The sequence below is a fragment of the Cyprinus carpio genome, chromosome B4 (assembly GCF_018340385.1).
Source record: "Cyprinus carpio isolate SPL01 chromosome B4, ASM1834038v1, whole genome shotgun sequence".
NCBI lineage: Eukaryota > Metazoa > Chordata > Actinopteri > Cypriniformes > Cyprinidae > Cyprinus > Cyprinus carpio.
Window position 1 is genome coordinate 8,200,243 of NC_056600.1, and position 23,661 is coordinate 8,223,903.

A 23,661-nucleotide genomic window follows, 5' to 3' on the forward strand; every position below is an offset into this window, starting at 1 on the left:
TGTGACACTAGTTAAACTATATGTATGACCGCAAAGTATATTTTATATGAGTAAATTTTAAAAGATAGAGAGGAGAGAGTAAAGAAAGATGAATTTAGTGAGAATCAGATAAATTATTACTTCTTAAACTGCCATTTTGTGAATAATATGTAATTGTAATCCTAAAAAGTACCTGTAATCTTGAATTATGAGCAATTTAAATGTATATACTCTATTATGAGTACTTGGCAGTTTTTGGTAATCTGATTACATCTACCCATCTCTGTGAAACCATTTAACAACTACAAGTATGTACCTGGTACTGTATTACAATAAATGCCATATAATTGAATTATCATCAACTACCACTTTACCTTTTTTTCTATTTTTTTCATGATCTGAATTTAAATGAGCTTTCATTTTATCAGTTTTAAAACATCCGTGCAACCAACTTTATTTTTTTCATCGAAAAGAAAGATAGAAATACATGACCTGGCCACATAGTTTTTGGACACCGAGAACCACAGATTATAAAAAATATCATAAACATTGAGTTTTAAAGGGTTTACGTAAAGGACCAAAGGAGGCGTTCTCCTCAAAGGAGCGCCACATGACTCAAAAGAGCCTCTGTTGGTTTCATTCCATATCTCAAGCATTTTGTGTTTTAATTTGGAGACATTAGAAAGTGTCGGGATAAATAAGACACGTAAAAACTTTTACAAATAGTTATTAGATTTAAGTAAAAGTGAAATGTCTATTATTCTGGAATAATTGTATATGGTTAGTTCATACCCATGAATAGCTGCAGACATAATTCATTCCACAAGACAGAAGTGTAACAAATGCACATATCCTGTTATGAGATTGGATTGAATAATAATAATTATTAGTAGGAGTACTTTCAGTTCTTTTTTTTAATGAAAACATCAGTTACATGACAGAATAGTATTTGGGTTATTTGGTAATTGACAAAAAAAAACTTTTATATATATATATATAATATATATATATAAATATATATATATATATATATAATTACTACAACAGTTTAAATATTTACTTAATGCATATAAAAACACAAACCAATACATCCTCACCTGTAAAAGATTCTCCCATTTCTTCTGGAATTTAAATCCCTGAGGTTTCTACCGAGGACATAGCATAACTTATGAATGAAATATCTTAAAAAAAAAAAAAGACATGGACAAACTTTTTTTTTTTTCCCAAAATGTTTCCTCGTTTAGAGGGTATACGAGGGTACGAAATGGGCCCCCGGAGTCTCCTACGGAGCCCCTTAAGGTTCATTGTGGTGCCTACGGAGCCCCTTAAGGTTCATTGTGGTGGAAAAAAATCAGAGTGAGTGAAAAAATTTGGGGTGGGAGGAAAAAATATATTTTTAATTTTTTTGCGTTCCCTCGAGAAACTTTGCGTTCCCTCGAGAAACTTTGCGTTCCCTCGCAAAACATTTGCGTTCTCTCGCAAAATTATTTGCGTTCCCTCGCAAAACCAGCTGAGTTCGGACAAACACTTCCTGTTTACTTTACAGCTTGTAGTGGTTTATACAGCTCCATAAGTTCACAATGGAGCGGTTCAGTAGAGTTTTGTTTTGAACTTGGAGAAATAGTCAGTGCATGCTTATTACGGCACGGTTTTGGAACATATAAAACGCTTAATGTAAAACACTGTGTGAGAGCCGTGGGAACGGAGCGAGGCCGGTGGAGCACCTGCGCCATTCACCGGTAACGAGTCCCGCGAAGGAGAACTGAAGGAGGGACTGATGACAGTGTTGGACGATAGAGGACCAGGCTCGGACTTTATTTTGTGTTTTGGTTCTGTTTGTGTGCGACAGTCGTCCACGAGTAGGGGCTGTCGCGGTCTTTTTGGGTATATTTTATTAATAAAGTTTTGTTTGAATGTTCGCCGGTTCCCGCCTCATTCTTCCCGTGACTCATTCTTCCAGCTCTCTTTCATCACAAATCCAAATGTTTCCATATTCGCAATGTATTTGAAGAAAAAATCATAATGAACAAAAATGTGCCGCACTGGAGTGGGCCGGGGCTCATTTGGAACTATTATTTTGTTGTAAAATACAATATAGACAATATTGTGTTTAAAATGTAGGCTTCTTTTAAAATTTAAAATGTACACTTAATATTGCCTTTTTTGTTGAACTGTTAGGCCTATATAAAATCAATTTCACATATGCAATATTCTGGATATTCAGGGAAAATTGCATTTTCGTATTGTTCCAGAGCGAAATGAGAACGTAACAGTGTTCGCTTTATAACATTTCTAATAATCTTTTATATTATTGAATCTTCAAACTGAATTCAAAATCGCATTATGCCCTACTGTAGCCTAAGTGATGGAGTATTTTGTTTCAGCGATTTGATCGCGTTAGCGCCTGATGCGCATATATTCATTGCAAGTGCGGCATGTTCATTATTAAAATAAAGAATCACCAATACAGATATAACGATACACAATCAATTTAAATAATCTGTATTATGTCTGTGCCGTATCGTGAGCCCCGGCCCACTCCAGTGAGGCACATTTTTTTCAATTAAAGATTTTTTCTTCAAATAGCCTTGCGAATATGGAACATTTGGATTTGGGGATGAAGAGAGGGTGTACGTGAGCCCGTTTCGCTCTACATTAGGTTTTGGCTTGTTTCTAGCTATTCGGGCTTGTCTGCTTTCCCTTGCATAATAGGCTATATTTTATTAATAAACTGTTTACCATATTTTGGTTTTAGCCTATATAGCCTATACTGTCTTCCGCTTCCCTTAAGGATCCTTTCTATATCCTGACGGTTTTAAATGGGGGAGAAACGTTGTATTATGGCTATTTGCTTTACTGATAGCTTTTAATAAGGTTATTAATATTACAATTTTTAAAGCATTAATAGTATTTATTAGGCCTTACCGAATTGGGCCTCCCAATGCCACTGTTATAGTAGCTACATCCACATTAAGTGTTTAGAAGTGTCCCAAAACCATGTCTTAAACTATAGGCAAAGCTGACTGTACCTATTTGAACTTGAGTCCAAGTTTAAAAAAACTTTTTTAAAAAGGCCCCTGTAATGAGCTTTTATTTTAAGTTTTTTTTGGGATAACCGTGTTTAATGTGTGTCATCGTACCCTAAAGACCTAGCTCCCCCATTTCCAGGGGGGCAGGTTTTGTTTTTGGGGGAAAAGCCTGCCAGAGTGGTGAAAACAAAAGGATCAAGCTTTCCCAAGTTTGGGTTTTGTGGTATGTTGATGAAAAAAAGTAATTTATTTTTTATTTACTTTGATAGCTGGACCCTTTTGAATTTTTAGTTGTATTCATTGTTTTAAGGGGACTTTTTAAAGCAATTACTGGTTGTCATCACATTTTACGTAGGTTTTATTAAGGTATTTTTCTACCTTCTTTTAAATTTTAAAACCTCTTTTTTGTTTGTTTTTTACTAATTTGTTATATCTTTTGTTAAAGACCAACCGTGGAAAAAACCAATTTAAATTCTGCATTTTGGGCTCAACATTTATGGAATTGTTTTGAAGAAAAAAATGCACAAGGACTTAAAAACCTGCATCTTTATGTCTCTTACCGGACATCTGTGGGGAACTAGTCCCCCCACTGGCAAACCCCCAACTGGTTTTGTTTTACCAGTTTCCTTTAAAAACTCTTTTCTTTCTATGAGGGATATCCTACGCTTAAAGTGCAGTTTACCAGGTTACGTTCATATTCTGGGCTATCTGCTTGCTGTCTACTTTAATAATATGGTGTGTAATCCGTGTACTGAATTTAGTCACCAGGTGTGAACAACGTCACGGGAAGAATGAGGCGGGAACCGGCGAACATTCAAACAAAACTTTAATAATAAAATATACCAAAAGACCGCGACAGCCTCTACTCGTGGACGACTGTCGCACACAAACAGAACCAAAACACAAAATAAAGTCCAGGCCTGGTCCTCTTCGTCCAACACTGTCATCAGTCCCTCCTTCAGTTCTCCTTCGCGGGACTCGTTACCGGTGAACGGCGCAGGTGCTCCACCCGCCTCGCTCCGTTCCCACGGCTCTCACACAGTGTTTTACATTAAGCGTTTTATATGTCCCAAAACCGTGCCGTAATAAGCATGCACTGACTATTTCTCCAAGTTCAAAACAAAACTCTATGAACCGCTCCATTGTGAACTTATGGAGCTGTATAAACCATAGCTGTAAAGTAAACAGGAAGTGTTTGTCCGAACTCAGCTGGTTTTGCGAGAGAACGCAAATAATTTTGCGAGAGAACGCAAATGTTTTGCGAGGGAACGCAAAAGTTTTGCGAGAGAACGCAAAAGTTTTGCGAGGGAACGCAAATATCTTTGCGAGAGAACGCAAAAGTTTTGCGAGAGAACGCAAAAGTTTGGCGAGGGAACGCAAAGTTTCTCGAGGGAACAAGTTTAGGAACGCAAAAAAATTAAAAATATATTTTTTCCTCCCACCCCAAAATTTTTCACTCACTCTGATTTTTTTCCACCACAATGACCCTTTAGGGGCTCCGTAGGATCCCTTCCCATTTCAATAAGAAAATTAAGTTAATTAATCAGATGAATTTTCATTACATTTGGAAGAGGTAATATGTTAAAGGGACATTGGTGAAGATTTACAAGAAGGTGGGTTTGCAGGCCATAGATTTTGACTGTATGAAGAAGGGAACTTTCTAGATAAAAATGGCTCAAAAATTTTCTAATAAACAATGACAGTTTCTGGTTCTGTGCCCCTAGAAATATCTTTAGAAGTGTTGGTGGAATAGAATTCTTATTGCGCTGTGATTTTTCAACACTAAAATTTCCACCTCAAATTATCTAGATTATCATAAGCAGGTTCTTTTTATATTAGAAGTTGATATATAAACAAAAATGTTTTCCCCGCATGATTCTTGAATTTGGGATAATAGGTACATTCACTCTTCATCAAGGGTGGGTGGAGAGAGGTGTGTCTAAGTCTGTTGTTCACTAACTAGGAAAGATAGGTTATTTATGGATCCACAATACTTTTTGTGGAAAATATAATATCCATTGTGATAACAACAAGCAATACAACAGAGTATTAGAATTGTAGGCCTTTTTTGTATTGTTGGATAGTAATACAGTGGCCAATGTAAACTGAAGCTCTACATTTACCTTCTTTGATAATAAATGGGCAAGATTGTTTTTAGACAGCTTGCACGCCAAATAAATGAATAAGGACTTCACATGGACCCAAGATAAATATCCAAATCAAGCTTAGTCGAAGCCAACGTAAATTATATTTTTCCAAAGAATACTGAGTGGCAACCATGTTACAATGTTTATCCCCCCACCTACCCCCCGCCCCCCGCCAAAAAGCCATGAAAATACACACTTGATGATATTCCACCCATCTTTAGAGTTTCTCTAGATATAGATTTTAATAATTGATCCACAATAATTGTACCTTTTGTGATGTTGATATTAGAGACTGACTGTACATTTATTCTTTTGACTGTTCTTTCACTAGTGTCTTTTTGGTCCTGATACATCTCAGGCGGCTTAAAAGTTTTCAGTCAAGCTGTCTTCTCAATTTTCTAAAATGATATCATTTTTGGTTTAATAAATGGAAGATGTACATACTTAAGACTGTGCAAATGCAAAACTGGTGAAGACTGTTTGGTTTTTTGCAGCAATTTAAGCCTAATGAAAAGAACCTGTACCAATTGTTTTTTTTCTTTCTTTATTTTCTATTTTCATGACTTTTTGTTAGTTTTTTTCTTTGGTTTTCTTTCTTCATCTTCTTCTTTTGGTGTTTCTGTTCTGGAGATCTTCGATCTTGCATGGCCTTATTGTATATGTGTTTTTTGCACTAAAAAAAAACGCCCATAACTCATAAGAGCTACCAACTAAATCAACTTCACGGCATGTTTCAGTTTATTAAAATGTAGTTTAGACCAGTGCGCGGTCTTTCACGGCATGTTTCAGTTTATTAAAATGATGCAGTTAGAATAGGGGCCGGCTCCAGGCATGTGCAGGGGTGGGCTAGGCTCACCCAAATGATTGTATCTGCCCACCCAATCAGAATTAGATAAAGATTCCGCTAATTTTTTGTGTGCATATATTGAAAGCTAATCTGAAACCGACTGTATTTTGAGAACTTTAAGATATAGCTTTTGAGACTGCCCAAATAATTATAAAAATAACTCCAGAAAGAGTTGCAGCATATTCTTTTAATTATCTAGATATAAAGGCGCTGAATTCAATGCAGAGGCTGGTATATTTTGCAAAAGAGCAAGAGGCTGAAAACGAGCGAAAAACGGGCCAGAAATATTTTGCGCGCTATCACGGGGAGTTTATGAGTTATAGGGAGTTTAATACACGATTCACGAATATGTATCATACTGCTACTGAAATTACCTGAGTAGTTAATGTTCTAGATGAAGAAGAAGAAGAAGAACAAGAAGAAGAAGAAGAAGAACAAGAAGAAGAAAACACCAATAACGTGTGCGTTCATTGCATGGATGACGTAAGCACGAGCATATAAGCATCTAAAATACATATGCTAGCTTATACAGTTGAAAGCTTACCTGCCACGACTTTCTGTTTAATGTTGAATGTAAGAATTACTTACTATAGCAATAGCCGGCTCGACTGTATTATCCAGTGACGCAAACTATTAGACTTTTTTTTTTTTTTTGGTCAAATTCCGCCGTTTTGAATTGAAAGTTGAACTGTCATTTACATGATTCATGTAATACAGAATTATTGTGACGATAATAGCATTTTTTCTGTTCTGCGCTTTCAAGATATTAGAATACAACTCAAATTGAATAAGTGTATATTTTAAAATAGCTATAATTTCTGCAGTTCAGATTGATTACTTCTACAAAGTGCTTATTTGAAATATTCCAAAGATTTGAACATTTAGCCCCAATGCAGTTTGTGTTTTCTCTGCATTGCAAATATTCATTTTGTCAATACTCATCTAATTTGCTTGCAACAGCCCAAATAGCTTATTATTCTAATTGACTGTTTTTTTCAATTTACGAATTTGACTGAAAAGATAATGCACACTTTTAGAAAAAGGGCCTTAAAAAGGGGGTACAAAAAAAATTTGCCCATAAAAGGTAAAAAATCTATTTAAACTTATTGGAAAAAAGTTAACTTCTAATCACTGAATTATTGAATAGTTACACCATTTTTTAACACTATATTTTTATTATTTCTTTTCATTTACTATTAAAACTACATTCTGAATCATCACTGTATTTTAGAAGTATAGTTCTGGTAGCATAGTTTATATGTTACACTTCTAAAAGTCTGTACAAAAATGTAGGTAATATGTCTTTTTTTCACATGCGTTTTGGCTGGTATTATGTCCTTCATTATAAAAGAATAATGTCCTTGCTCTAGAGATTGTTTTTGTTGTTGTTGAACCAACCCGATTAACCAGGTACAATGCTACCCCTAAACCAAGATTGCAATTTTGATTTTCTTCATATATATCTATAAAAGTGTACTAGCCCCGCTGATGAGCCCAGGACTCTCCTCCATGCGTGAAGAGACACCTTCCTGCCTCTCGAGGACAGACTTCGTGGTCAGTCAGACGTCAGTGTGGATGATATTCCACACTAACTTTGCCCAAAGTCAGATTGACCTCCCACAGAAAACAATTCTTTACAGAAGCACACCGTTGCAATTATATTAAATGCTCCCCCACCTATGTAGCTGTAGATGTGTTTAAACACTGTAATGTGTAATTCATCCAGCAGATTTGCCAGCAAAACCACTTCTTATTGTAAAGAGGCTCAGACAAGACCCGTCTATCAGTAGTTTCTACCTTTCTAGAGAATGCTACAAATCTACCCTCTCATTTCATCATGTAGAGCTCATTTCACAGCCAATATAATCTCTTTTTACACATTTTGTCTGCTGCTATAATCCACCTATTTCTAACAACTCAGAGACAGTACATAATGTAATACACATTAGCAGGAGGAGTGATATTTCTTCCCCCCCCCCCCCCTTGTATTTTGGTTATTTGATTCAGTGTATGATAACGGCATTTAAAGTAGGATTACCAGACCCTCCCCGTTCTCCAGGAACAGTCTGAGTTTTTAGGTGTTTCTGACCCTAAATGGAGCTGTCCTCGCTGTAAAATGTTTCTGATTTTCACAGCACATTCTACAACAGCGTGCAAAGTCTGACCACCAGAAGCCGACTGGTCAGGGCTGTGGCTTTACCACTTTTGTGGGCCTCCAAGCACGTCAAGACCCCCAGGGCCCCCTTCGGTACCAAAATCACGTTCCAGGGGAGGCTAGGTCCCACCATGCGGCGCCCCAAACACTTCTATGGTTTGGACTGACCCCCTGGTCATAAACCACACTACTGCTGCTGGTTACAGCCCAGCCCAATCATGGTGAATATTTGCACCTGAGAGAGAGCTGCACGAATACATTTATTACTTGGTTACACGCTGCTTCTTTAGGCCTTGAAGAACAAAGCCTGGGCATCCATTAATAGCACTCCATAAATGTGTGTTTGTCATTACTGAAGAAGATCTCATAAACTCAGTACTGCAGGTAAGGATCAGAATTGGACAAACAAAAAGAATTTCAAAAGAAGGGACATTAACTTGTGTATTGATGAAGCTGCATTGTAAGTCACACCCAACAGGCAACTGTGCTGTTTTTTTATATTGATGTAGCCCCCATTTTATGACCCCATGAGCTTGCACTGGGATTTTAATGATTTATGATATCCTCCCGGTACAAAATAAATATTTTAAACGTGTTACAGGGTCGTTTTGGAATTCTCTGATGGGACTTTAAACTTTAACAACTATAACAACTTGCTGTGTGAGTCAGTGTGAGTGTGTGTATACATAATCTCATAGGTGTTGAGTCAGTCCTCACATTTTTTTTTGTGACAAATGTAGATGGCTGCCGCTGGGGTGCAGGTCTTCATGGGCCCAGAACTGTGACAAGAAACACACTTGAACCCACACGTTCTTCCCCCCTCGACTTTTTCCAAAGTGATCAGCGTTAACGAATCAGAACACTCTTGGTCATGGACTTGGCTTTTGGCTTGTTTTCTTGTTTTTCCGTTCTTTTGTCCTTTCCCAAACCTACAGTATCTCTTGTTTTTGCCCTTTTCCAGTGTTCTAGATCCATGCAGTCATAAAAAACAGAACTGCTATAGCCTACCTCGACGGAATTGCCATTTGACATAAATCAAAATAGTCAGTACACTTGAATCAAAACACGATTGGACTAGTGTCTGAATATTAAAGACAATATAATCCTGCACATTCTGCGTGTCTGTGGAATCAGGCGCGGCTGCCATCGGGAAAACCGGGGACAATTCCCGGTGGCCTGGCAGCCGATTTGGCCGCCCGCTATTTGAATATGTATTATTGTATAATTGCCTGCCTAATGTACTAATGCGATTATTTCCGAATCCGCCATTCAATAAATTAAATCGCTAATAAATCATAAATCGGGTAGTCGTGGACTGGCAATGCTCGGTTTGGCTCAGAACCCAGAGTAAGTCAACGCGCAGAGAGAGAAATGAGTGGACGGTGGAAGCGCACAGGTTGGAGCAGAGAAGCAAAACTACTGTTCAGGGTTTTCAAGGTGCGAGGTCAGATTCCAAATCCGTAAATATGCTACTTGTAGTGTTGTTCTTGTGTAGCTACTTCTAGTCAATCAGCATCAGCACATTGCTCATCAGTCATCACTCAAAATACTGTATAAAGGACAGCATTATTATTTATTGTAATGGTTAGGTAGGTAATTTATAGCAGAAAAAATAATCTTATTTTATAATAGGTTGTTGAGGATCTAGAGCAGACACCAACACAACTCTTACGAAAATGAACATGATTTACTATAATTCCAAAGACAATGGTTACTTACTATTTTTCACCCATGGTAACCACAAATGTAAAAATTAACTTACAAATCAATTTATTAGAAAATAAATACACAGTGGTAATGGTAAAAAACCAACAAATAAAAAAAACACATGGTTTACTGTACTTTTACTATAATAAAAGCATGGTTCATTTTTATAAGGGGAAAACATGACTCATGTTTAGTATTAGGATTTTTTCTATAAAGATATTGTAGTGATGTACGAATTTTTGACATGTAGGGCAATTTATATAAAGTCATAGTTTTTATTTAAATCCGAAGTATTAAAAGTCATAAAAAAAGAGATTTTAGGCCAAAATGAAGAAACTGAAAAGAAATCCTAGGAAGTGAAGAGTGCAGTTCAGGAGAGAACTTATAATTTATTTTGCACGTATTCCCCAAACTAAAGTTTTTTAACCTTGTATATGTCAGGTCCAATACAAAAAAAAAAAAAAAAAAAAAAAAAAAAGAGGTTGTACATGTTTCAGAATTTGTTTGTATGAGTTTTGAAAGTCTGACAGTGTTGAGTACATTGTATAACGGTTAACCCTGCATGGTGTGAAATGGGTTTGAAAATGATTAACAGTTGAAAATAAGCATTCATTAGAAATTTTGAAAAGTATCAAAAGTGCATTAACTTTAATAAAGTAACTGAACAAAGTTACACTACTATTCATTTTAAAAAGGTACTGTAATCTTAACCTATTCCATTTCCAAGTAACCTTCCCAACACTGTCTTTTAGCATGTGGGTTTGAAGTTAGTATAAATGTATAGCATCAAATTAAATCTAAAGAAATGGCTATTTAAGATTATGTCAGTCAAACATTTTTTATCTACATTACAATAAATGCTCGGGCAAAAATAAGCTTGTAAAAAAATTACTTACTTCCCTGAAAATCAATTTTGGTGATACAATTCACAGCTTGCTCACAGACACATGCCACTTCTCCTGTTAGCGTCGACTGGAGATGGAGATGTCTGATTGGTCAAACGACAGTGTCACAAACTAAAGGCCATTTTTTTTTTTCAAACCAAACCCACACTCCCCGGTCTCCCCTACAGAGGTTGAGATGTCCCTTTCAGAATATTCTCTACTATAATGAATATGATTTGTCAGTTGTAATAAGCGGGAAAATTGCCAACATTTAAAAAACCATTTACAGGCTTGGACTTCTGAACATGTTAAAATTATAGTGAGACTTCAGAGATAAAATTCTGACTGATAGGTGATGTTTGCCTCTCATGTCTTTCGGTTGTTGCCGATTTCCCTATAGTGGGCATACTAGAGCAAAGCAATATGGCAGCGCAGATGTTTCACCCCTTTGTAACTGTCGTGAGCAAATTCTTCATGTCATCTGTTTCTGATAACTGTAAACCAGCACTGGTGTTATTACAAAGTGAACAACATGCTTTTCTGCTCAGTACATTGGTTTGTTGTGATCTTTGATTTGTGTTTTATGTTTTTGTGATGTAAACTTGGTGTATATTTCTTGTTATTTTGTTTCTGCTTGTTGGCCAGGTCACTTTGTAAGAGATTTTAAGTCATGAGTTTTTTATCTGGTGAAATAAAGAATGAATGAATCAGTAAAAAGAAGAGAAAAAAGAAAAGAAAAATAAAAAAAAAGAAAAAAAAGAAAAAAAAAAAAAAAAAAAAAAAAAAAAAAAAAAAAAAAAAAAAAAAAAAAAAAAAAAAAAAAGAATAAAAAAAAAAAAAAAAGAATCAAAGTAAAAAAAAAAAAAAAAAAAAAAAAGAAAAAAAAAAAAAAGAAACTGATAAAAAAAAAAAAAAAAAAAAACCCAAAAAAAAAAAAAAAAAAAACAAAAAAAAAAAAAAAAAAAAAAAAAAAAAAAAAAAAAAAAAAAAAAAAATAAACATGCTGCAAATAGGCCCAGACATCAGAAATTTTGATTTTTTACCATTATTTGGTTACTTAGTTTTTACAATTTCCCTTATAGAACTAACCATAAGCCTTAAGATTAATTCATTAATTCATACATTATATAAACAAGTAAATAAAAAACAAAAAATGGTTAATATAGTTTTAAACCATGGTAAACCATACACAAATTAACCTTGTATAGTTTTACTACCATGTATTTGTACTACCTACCATTTCAAATACTAATTAGTCCCCATCATTGACTACGCTTCTAAACTCATGGACCTCGGCCTGAATTCGTTCACTATGCAAACTGTACTCTTGTGTTTCCTCACCGGCTAACCTCAAGTGGTGAAAGTAGGCCAGTTCACCTCAGACTCCATGAGAAGACCATAGTTTTTCCACAGGGCTGTGGTCCTGCGTCCTCCTCTCTACTCGCTCTACACACATGACAGCATGTCTTCCAACAGCGTCCACAGGCTTTTTAAATTTGCTGATGATACTACATGGGTTCTGGGCCTCATTTGAACGAATCATGAACCGCATACTTGATGAGGTAGAGAAATGGTACACATCTGGTGCCAGGACCAATTGTCTCTCTCTGAATGTATTGCAATCCATACAATGATGACTTGTTAGACTTCAGGAAGTGAACAGCAGCATTCCCTATATCCTCTAATGCTCAGCCGGGACCCCTGATGGAGAGGGTGACAGCTTTCAAGTCCCCCTCGGTCTACAACATTTTCCGAGGACCTTACTTGGACTACACAGCATTCAAATTCAAACACAGCGTCTGGATAAAGGTCCAGCACCTTTTGTACCATCTTAGACAGCCTGAGAAATTCAGGGTTTCAACCTGCAATCCTGACAACTTTTCTATTTCAGGGCCCATTGAAAGTGTTTTTGACTCGTGATATCAGCTGTGGTATTGGAACAGCTCCAGTCATGACTTGTCAAAAGCCCTGCAGAGAGTTGGTGCTCTTAGCTGATCAGCATCTCAGGGTCTGAGCTCTACCCCGTCTCTGCAGGAACATCTGATCCGTCAACGCTGCAAAAGCATATGTCTGTTAAAATAATCACAGCTCCATTCACCCCAGTATCCATCTTTTCACTTTGCTGTCCATCTGGTACAGCGTTGCCCAGTAGCCTGATTCAAAACTAGTCAGTAGACTTAGGAGGAGTTTGCTTCCCCCAGGCCATCAGGCTCCCAACTCAAAGTGAGCCTCTTAACATCTTCATGTCCTCCTTAATATTCACTTTATCAGTAATACATTCACATTCACTACCTCACTTGACTACTGACAGTCTTCACCTGTTCATCATACTGCCTCCTGTCACACCCTCTGATATAATAGTTGCTATGATTACTTTACTGCTGCACAATATGTCCACTATATATGTAATTTGGATCAGTATACCTCTCATGGAGGCCATTTTTTTTTATTCTAAGTTTCGTGTCGGACTTTTAATTCATCTTTCACAGCCTAACAGCTGGATCAAGTGTCTTCAGAGTTGTATAGAGACTATGCACAGTCCATGAGCGGACCTGTTGTACATTAGACTGCTGCTATATACGCTCTAGATGATGGGTGTACCCTCCAAATAACAGGTTTGTGAAACGTGAACTCGTGAGTTTAACCATGGCATTTGTACAAACTGTGGAACCAATGGTATCAACGTCCCAAAAAAAAAAAGGGGGGGGTACTTTTAGTTTTTTGTTTGGGTAATTTTTGTTGGTCCCTTACTTGGTGTGTGCTTTAATTGTTTGTGTTTGTGAGGCTTTGCATCGTGTTGTGTTATTTTTGTGTGTTGGAAGTATTTTGTACTCTCAGACTGATGAAGAGTTTTTTTTTAAATTTCTGGTGCGTTTTTCTATCTCAAACGTGTTTACTGAAGTTGCAGCGCGTTGATCTCTCTCCACCTGTAACTGCTAAATGTCCCTTTATCACAATAGTAACAATGTAACCTCAGTACTTTATATTTTGATATTTAATATTATGAATATGATTAAGCTAAGAATACTGTAATCATTAATGATGGGTGGTACTGAATGTGAACAATCGGAACCACAAATTAGTTTATACAAAGAAACTGAAATGTCGAATGTTTGTGTTCTCTCAAATTTTCTAAGGCTAAACAGCTAGAAAAGGATTTGTAAAAGCATCTGAGAAAAAGACAAACACCTTTTGAAAAGGTCATTCGTAATATTTCTGTATCTAAAAGTAACAAAAAACCCTGTAAGATTGCAAACGGAAACGTATATACAGTAGTAATAACTGCTTAAACTTTAAAAGCTTTGAAAGGATTTGAGGCAGTGTATGAGGTTTTAGTATAGAAGATCCCTTCCTGTTTCCCTGGATCCTCCTCCACATCATCATCAGTCTGTTATTGGGAAAAACAACGAGAATGATTCATGTATCAGAAACTTGATTCAGATAACGTAATTATAAAGACTAAATGAAGGCGTTAATAACGTACCAAACATGTTCACTCATATATTCTCTGATATTCTTCACATCATCATACTCCCTCCTCGAACACCCTCTGATATAGCATGTGGCTATTATTAATTACATGAACAAATAGACATATCTCAGGGGTGACCACTCCTGCTCCTGGAGGACCCACAGTCCTGCAGAGTTTTAGTTCTGACCCCAATTAAACACACCTGAACCAGCTGATCAAGGTCTCAGAGTCACTAAAAACTTCCAGACAGGGGTGTTGGGACGAGATGGAGCTAAACTCTGCAGGACACTGACCCTCCAAGAGCAAGTTTTGGACACCACTGGACTACATACTTTATTTGGCACAATAATTTGAAGAAAAATAAATAACCCCAACCTGTTCCAATCTAGAAGGGTGTAAACTGAATTTCACACCCCTGCTTTATCATTGGAGAACTGTTGTATGATGACTACATCATCATAGTTTTCTGGTAAGTCAATCTACAACAAAATAATGAAAAATTAAAAACGTGTAGAAAATGAACAAAATTTTGGATATTGAAACTATGCATATATACAATTAAAAATAATATACATACATACATTGGGTTAAAACGTGTAGAAATAATTATAAGAACTAAACCTGTAGCATGACTCAGTCCAACAGTGATTACATCATCATAGTTCTCTGGTGTGATTTGTTGCTTTTCTAAATGAGTTAAAAACAAAGAGAGAACAGACATTAGTCAGGGCAGAAGAGAAAGATGGGATAGAAGTACAGGGTGTTCAATTAATTGTACTATTGTTGATCAACATACTAATTGTTTAACTGACAACACATCTTTCCAAAAAAACTTTCAGTAATCAAAAACTTTTTGAAAATGATGTGATCTAGAACTTTGTACACTGCATGCCACTGTTAAGACATTAAGTCTGTCCCTCACATCTCATTTTTCATCTGCATACAATTGCTGTCTACCTTAACTAAGGTCTATAAACAGAAACGGTTTACTGTTTTCACAGGCACAAACGATTAAAGAATGGAAACCCATCAGCTGAAGTCACTCACCTGTCGGGCTTCAGTGCTGGAGAAATCATTATGGTATTCAGGTGTGGCTCTTTCTGCAGATTTTGCTTTAATAAAAAAATATAAAAATGAATGAATGAATAAATAAATAAATACTATAAAAAACCATATCTAAATTATGTGTTGAATGGTGTATATATTTTATGCTAAGATACCTTGCTATGTGAATGTTTTTATTTAATTATATATGCATTACACAACATAAAGTACATAGGGTTTAGTAGCGGGTGACATTACTATATTTAAGTCCTCCAACCTGAAAGAAGCTCATCAGCATCTTCATACCCAGAATGCTGTTCTTCAGAGAGGACACTTCCTGTTACGGGAGTAGAACCATCAGACAGATGTTCACACACAAATTTGCCCAACCCCCATTTTCCTTTGGATCACTCAACACTAATACTATAATTTCAAATAACACGCAAGGTCCCACAAATAAATCAGTGTGATTTATTCACTCATCCCTCTGTATAAAGTGATTATCCTGTTGATGACTACAAATCCAATACTATGACAGTTACTCACCCCTCTCAGTGAAGTGATTGTGTCTGTGCTGAATCTCCTCATAAACGGCCTCAGTCTTCATCCTGTGTCTCCTCTTAGAGAGAGCTGTGAGTGTAGACAGACAAACCTGCTGTCAGTTCACAACACATGACTGATCACACACTGAATAAGACACAATATGACAGTCTCTGGATCTCTCCTACCTCTCCTCATCACTCTGTTCTGCTGAATCAGTATAAGCAGTGGCACTAACAGCAGTAAGAGCACAACTCCCAGAACAATCACAAGCACTGGGGGGACGGAGAGAGACGCTGCTGGAGGAGTTTGTGGAGGAGAGAGACTGATGTTGAGCGCACTGGAGGAGAGAGCTGATGTTGTTGTGGCAGGAGTAGTCGACACCAACAAATCTGGCAAATCTGGCAAAACAGACACAAGCATGTTCAAAGCTATGAATGTTCTGAATATACCAATATTACACACTTTTAAAATGGTCTAAAAAAAATAAATATTATTCCTCAGCATTTTGCAGCGACCTGCACAGATGAGTCCAGCGTGCTCTTTGTGGGAGCAGTCAGTGTGGTTTTTCAGGGAGAGAGGACAGTCCCACAGGTGAATCTCATTCCCTCTGCACTCGACTCTGTTCATCCACACAACACCTTCACCAGCACCAAAGACTGAATTCCCATCAGCCCTCAGTGCTGCTCCACAACCCAGCTGCCTGCAGACCACCTGAGCATCGCTGATGTCCCACTGATCATCACAGACTGAGCCCCACACAGCATTATGATACACCTCCAGCCTCCCAGAGCACCGGCCGTCCCCTCCACTCAGTCTGAGAGGAACATGATCTAAAACACACACATCACAAAAAAAGTAAATACATTCATTACCAGCAGAGTACTGACAGAACAGCAGCGTCTGCACAGGAGTATGTGTGTGATCATTTGTATATACCAAGATGAAATACTGCTGGTTTCTCATTAAAACACCATTATCTTATGTCCCTGTAGAAAAAAACAGCATATGCTGGTTAGATATGTTTTGAAGCATGGCAGCTGGTTTAAGCTTTTAACCAGTTCATGACAAACTAAGGACCAGCTTAAACCAGCTGCCACGCTTCGAAACATATCTATCCAGCATATGCTGGTTTTTCAACAGGGGTTGCATTCAACATTCATAATTTTCATGGTTGAACCTGTTTAAATGAACTTACCTGAACACTGTCTCTGATGTGGAGATGTGGAGCATGTCAGAGAGCTTCGAGGAGACTCATTACTCTCCTGTTCTATAACAACAATTAAATTATTATTAAATGTATTCCACACATCTTCTCAAAGCACTAATAATAAAAGATAACTCTTGTCATATTGTTTTACTGATGGAAAAAAAACATCTGTTTTACTGAGCAGATGATTTGGCCACTTCATCATCACCACAGTTATTCTGTCCCCAGAGTGAAGATGGACACTGCCATAAAGAGGAATCATGTGGTCGACATGTAACTTTATCCAGCCAGTTAGGACCTGATTTCACTCTTGATGTAGAATCAGATAAAAACACCAGATCTTCCACAGTTCAGCTCTTGACAGATCAGACTCACTGTGTCTCTGTCCATCTGGTTTAAACACACATTACCCCAGGATCCATTGTAGAAAACCTCCACATTCCCTTCACAGCCCTCAGTTAACCTGATCTCTTTAAACTCTACATAAAAAATGTCAATTTTAAAATCATAAATTTGGAAAATGTGAACATTATGAACACTTGAATTTTGTAATGTGTAAAAGCTTATACTTAATTTCAGTCTAAACAATTTAGCAGCATGTTTACCTGAGCACACGACTCCTACATCCTCATTGTGTTGACAGTCATGTTTTCCCCAGCCTGGAGAAGAGCAGCTCCACAGGGACGTCTCATTCCCCTCACACTCCACCTCATCCAGCCATATGGGTCCAGAACCAGGACCAAAACCAGGCTGGTACCTGCTGGTTACTGAGGGCCACTCCACACTGCAGCTGTCTGCACACCACATGGGCATCTTTAATATCCCAGGAGTCATCACACACTGTCCCCCATGAGCCGCTGTGAAAAACCTTCCAGCCTCCCTGCACAGTCTCCCCCAGAACCCACCAGCTGATGGACCCACGACCTGATATTCAGAGACAGAAAAACATATTATTGATCACGAACAAACTGAGGAATCTGCCCAGATGTTGTTGTTCTCACCAAGGCCAGGTGATGTACAGATGTTGTGTGGAGCTGCAGTTGAGAGTTTGTGGAGAGCTGCAGTTCCCCAGATGAGCTTCACTCCCAGAGCACTGGAAGCCCGTCACACACTCATGTTTGGGTTCAGGACTGGATGAAGAGGAACTGTAGAAGTTCAGCACAGAGCCACAGCCCAGCTGTCTGCAGACCACAGAGGATTCAGTGAGACTCCAGGAGTCCAGCAGAACTCTCCTCCAGACCTGATGGATGAAAACATCCAGCTTCCCCTCACACTGTCTCTCTCCAGACAACCGCACCAGACCATCATGAAGAGCCAGAGAGGAATCTGAAATGTGTTAGAATGTAATGAAATATTGTTTATAAAATACATTAAAAAAAAAATTCATCAAACATAACGATATCAAAGTCAAAAAAGTTTACCAGAGCAGATGACTCCAACATCTCGTCTGTGAGAACATTCAGCTCGACTCCATGAAGAGATGGAACATTCTGAGAGTTTTCTTTCATTCCCGTCACAATCAAACACATCAGCCCAGATTTCACCACTTCCCTCTCCAAACCAGTCTGATCCCACAACAGACACAGCAATCCCACAATTCAGCTGTCTACAGAGGACACTAGCAGCTCTCATATCCCAGCATGCATCACACACTGTGCCCCACTCTTTGAGGAACTGAAGCTCCACTCTTCCAGAACAAGCGTCTGAACTGTTCACCAGTCTGAGATCAGTGTAACCTGAGCAAAGTAAAGTGAGTTCAGAAACAATGCATAAAACATTCTTAAGCTAAGCTGTCATTAGATTGATCACATTATAACTCAAACCTAAGACATGACCTAGAATCAAAAACAAATGAAGAGATGCTGAATATTTATACTTAACCAGAGCAGATCAGTCCCACAATTTTGTCAAAGGTGCAGTTGTGTTTGAGTGATGATACTGAACAGAATGAAATATGAGACTCATTTCCTCTGCACTGAATCTCTTGTGTCCACATCTGAGCATCTCCTTTGCCAAAAGCAGCTGCTCCCAGCACCTGTACAGGAGCCCCACAGTCCAGCTCTCTACACACAACCTCTGCATCCTGCTGGTCAAAGACAGCATCACACACTGACATCCACGTCTGATCATGAAGTATCTCTAACCTCCCAGAGCAAAGATTAGACCCATCAGCAAGTCTGGAGCGTTTGTGACCTGTTTATATTGCATAAAAGTGAGCATTAGGTGAGCAGGTTTTGGATGTGGCAAGTTTTACATCCAATTACATTTTCTACTTATATATAAATTTTAAATGTTTACTGTAGTACAATAAAAGGTTTCCAAAAAAAATGAAAATTGTAATCTCATTGTAGTCGTTATTCCCTGAAAATGCTTCTTGTAGCTGGACAGTTGAGGTCACCAATGCCTTTAACTATGGATGGTGTGATGTAAATATTTCTTTAAATCATTGTGAAAATGCAGTAAAATAATCATGGCAAATCTACATTACTTTCAAGTTGCCTAATTCTTAAGTGGTAATTAATTCTAAGAATAAAACAGTCATGTTTAAATCAGATATGCAGCTAACCACATCCAAAAAAATATATCTTTATTTTCTTACATAATTAAGACAAAATTATCAGAAAGGGAGGACTGCTTTGAGGTTTAACTTTATTCACCTGAGCATATGACACCAGCATCATTATTATGTGTGCAGACAGGTTTATTCCATCCTGCTGACCCACAGTTCTTCAGTGTATACTCTGTTCCTAAACATGTTAAAGCACTCATCCAGATTGGTCCTGATCCTTGACCAAAATGGGCAAGACCCACAGCATCTACAGGTTCTCCACAGTCCAACTCTCTACACACCACTGCAGCAGCAGGCATATCCCAGCTACTATCACACACTGTTCCCCACTGACCTCTATGAAGAACCTCCACTCTACCAGCACAAGGACTGTTACCATTTACCAGTCTCACATGCATTACATCTAAGAGAGAAAAACAGAGACTAAAATCAATCAATCATTCTAAAGAGATGTCATTGTGTTTAAAATTAAACACTTACAATGATCCTGCTTCTGATGAGATTTCCCAGTCATCGTCTGTATGGGAGTCCTTTGATTCCATTTCTTTGCAATTTCTCTCTGAAATTATTACTCCCTCAAAACTTCGTTCTGTCCTCACGACATAATTCACCCCCGGTATTTAAATTGTTAATGGAGTTAGTGGGCCCTGCCTTACTTTCCTTGTTTAACAAAATGCTTATTAACTGGTTTGGTTCCCGCATGCCTGAAATTGGCCCTCTGTTACTCCTTTGCTAAAGAAGCCTTCCTTAGACATGTCTGTTTTAAACAACTACCGTCCAATTACTAACCACATCTCAGAATACATTCATAAACGCCATAATACTTTCCACAGAAGTACTAACCAGATCTCAGAATTCTTTCAGTCTGGCTTTAAGCCTTTTCATAGCACTGAGTCAGCTCTGCTGAGAGTGTTAAACGTCATCTTAGTTGCTACTGATACAGGTAACTCTGTGATTTTAATCCTTTTAGACCTGACTGCTGCCTTTGACACTATAGACCATCAGTTGCTCCTGTCTAGATTAGAATCTTGTGTGGGGCTAAAAGGCTCAGTCTTGAATTGGTTTAAATCCTATTTAACGGATCGATATTTTTCAGTCAAAATTGGCAATTTTACCTCTTCTGCTGCTCATCTCAATTTTGGACTTCCTCAGGGATCCATTTTAGCACCTCTGCCCTTCTCCCTCTACATGCTTCCCTTAGGTTCCATTCTGAGAAGGCATGGTGTGTCATTCCATTTTTATGTCGATGATACACAGATCTATCTGCCTATTAAAAGAAAACGATCCCTCAGCCATTGATTCACTATTTACATGTCTTGATGACGTAAAAGCATTGGCTAGCCAGTAATTTCTTAACCTTAAATGACTCGAAGACTGAGGTCATTGTTTTTTGGTCCATCTGACAATTTTAAATTTAATAACTCAACTTTGGATAACCTGGCAGTTTTTGAGTCACAGTGTGTTAAGAAACCTTGGTGTTTTCTTAGACAGTCGGCTCACTCTTGAGAAACCCTGTCTCTTCAGTTGTTGCCTCTAGCTTTTTTCAGCTCCGATTACTCTCTAAAATTAAACACTGTCTGCCGGAAAAAAACCTCTTGAGATAGCTGTTTCATGCGTTTATCACTTCTCGATTGGACTATTGCAGCTCTTTGTATTATGGCATCTCAAAATCCCAAGTAGCTCGTTTACAATTGGTCGAAAACGCAGCAGCCAAATTTCTAAAAAAAAAGGCCGCAAATACAATTCTGCTACCCCACTTCTGCGAGCACTTTATTGGCTTCCTGTTAACTCTAGGATAAATTTTAAAATACTCTTATTTGTTTATAAATGTTTGCACAATCTCGCTCCGCGTTACCTATCTCAATTGCTGCATCCTTACAACCCTTTCAGAGATTTAAGATCTAGTAATCATAACCTACTTATGGTTCCCTCTGTAAGGCTGAAAAGCAGAGGAGATAGAGCTTTCTCAGTGATGGGCCCTAGGACAGCCTGCCAAGCTCCCCTTAGAGCTGCTCCAACTTTATCGGTTTTTAAATATCTTTTGAAAACTCACTTGTTTTCTGAAGCCTTTGCAATTTGATGTTGTGTAAATGTAGCCTATTTTTATCTGTGATCAATATGTTGTACAGCACTTTGTGATTGTTTAAATGTGCTTTATAAATAAAAGAAACTAGAAGAACTAGAAAATTGGCATAACTACTCAAATAGATAAAAAATAGAAAAAAAAACTAAAAATAGAAATATATTTTTAAAACAGAATTACAGTGTTATATTTTTATGAATTTTAGTTCATTCTTTGAAGCTGTGGGTATGGTATTAATCTTCTTACCAGCACACTGAAGCGCCTGGTGATCATCAAAAGACCATCAGATTAATCTTCTTACCAGCACACTGAAGCACCTGGTGATCATCATGAGAGCAGCTGCGTTTCTGTGATGCTGGACACATTTGAATCTGAGACTCATTTCCTCTGCACTGAATCTCTTGTGTCCACATCTGAGTGTCTTCTTTGTCAAAAGCAGCTGCTCCCAGCACCTGTACAGGAGCCCCACAGTCCAGCTCTCTACACACAACCTCTGCATCCTGCTGGTCAAAGACAGCGTCACACACTGACATCCACGTCTGATCATGAAGTATCTCTAACCTCCCAGAGCAGCGAGAACCTCCAACCAGCCTGACTCCTGCAGAAGTGAGGGAAAATAAAATAAAAGTTCAACTTATAAACAACTGGAACACTTTAAAAAGGCAAGACTTCATCAAAAAACTTGGGAATATAACATTACTGACATTATTCTACCATTCAGTCATGCTTGACAGATCATTATTTTGTGCATTCAAATTGTTACTAAACTATGAACATACATATATATATATATATATATATATATATATATATATATATATATATATATATATTATATATATATATCTAATATATATATATATATATATATTATATCTTATAATATATATATCTATATATATATATATATATATATTATATATATATTATTTGTGAATGTACATGAATTTTGATATACTATCATTAGTCTTGGCCTTATAAAACAGACAAACACTGAAGGTGTACAGTACTTAATGCCTTTTCTGAAAGGAAAAAGGGCAAACAGTTGTGATACTGGGCTTGTACAACAAAAGCTTCTGATGAAGAACTAATAATTGCATTATTTGGATTTACATTTACATTGTACTTTTATGCATTTGGCACACATTTATACACATAGAAAAAGCTACTTACAGATGCATTCAAGATTAACATTTTATGAGTTCATGCATTCCCTGAGAATTGAACCTATGACCTTGGTGTTGCCAACACTTGGTGTGTTGAAAATTAATAGAAATCTTTGGAACTAAAAATTTAAAGCATGTGGATCAACAGTTATGTAATAGTTTACATTTTGAGAACAGCTCACCTGAGCAGATGACTCCAGCATCTGTATCATGATTACAGTCATGTTCATACAACAGAATTGATCCACAGTTCTTCAGTGTAGTTTCTGATCCAGTACACATCATACGATTAGTCCAGATTGGTCCTGATCCTGGTCCAAAATAAGCATCACCCACAGCATCTACAGGTTCTCCACAGTCCAGCTCTCTACAAACCACTGCAGCATCAGGCATATTCCCAGCTATTATCACACACTGTTCCCCCCCATCTGACCTCTATGAAGAACCTCCCACTCTACCAGCAAAGCGACTGTTACCACCAACCAACCTCACATTCACACGGTCTGTTTATTGAATACAGAAAACAAGAGAAGGTAATACTTATGGAACAGAGCAAACAAAACAGAAAGAAGTGTCCTCATAAAGCGAGAGAAAGAAAAAATCTTTCATACAAAGAGTCAGAAGATTTGACAAAATAGGCCAGTGAAGTAAATAAATTTGCTCAAACCTGCACACACCAATCCAACATCATTATCATGTGAACAGTTGTATTTGTGTTGCAGAGATGTTGGACAGAGATGAATCTGAGACTCATTTCCTCTGCACTGAATCTCTTGTGTCCACATCTGAGTGTCTCCTTTGTCAAAAGCAGCTGCTCCCAGCACCTGTA

At 37.5% G+C, this 23,661-nt stretch overlaps 1 pseudogene; it reads right to left on the reverse strand.

The window, feature by feature from the left end:
* The window catches only part of LOC122136978, a 140,712-nt pseudogene extending 118,554 nt beyond the window's left edge, over positions 1-22,158 (reverse strand).
* Between the last annotated feature and the right edge of the window lie 1,503 nt (positions 22,159-23,661).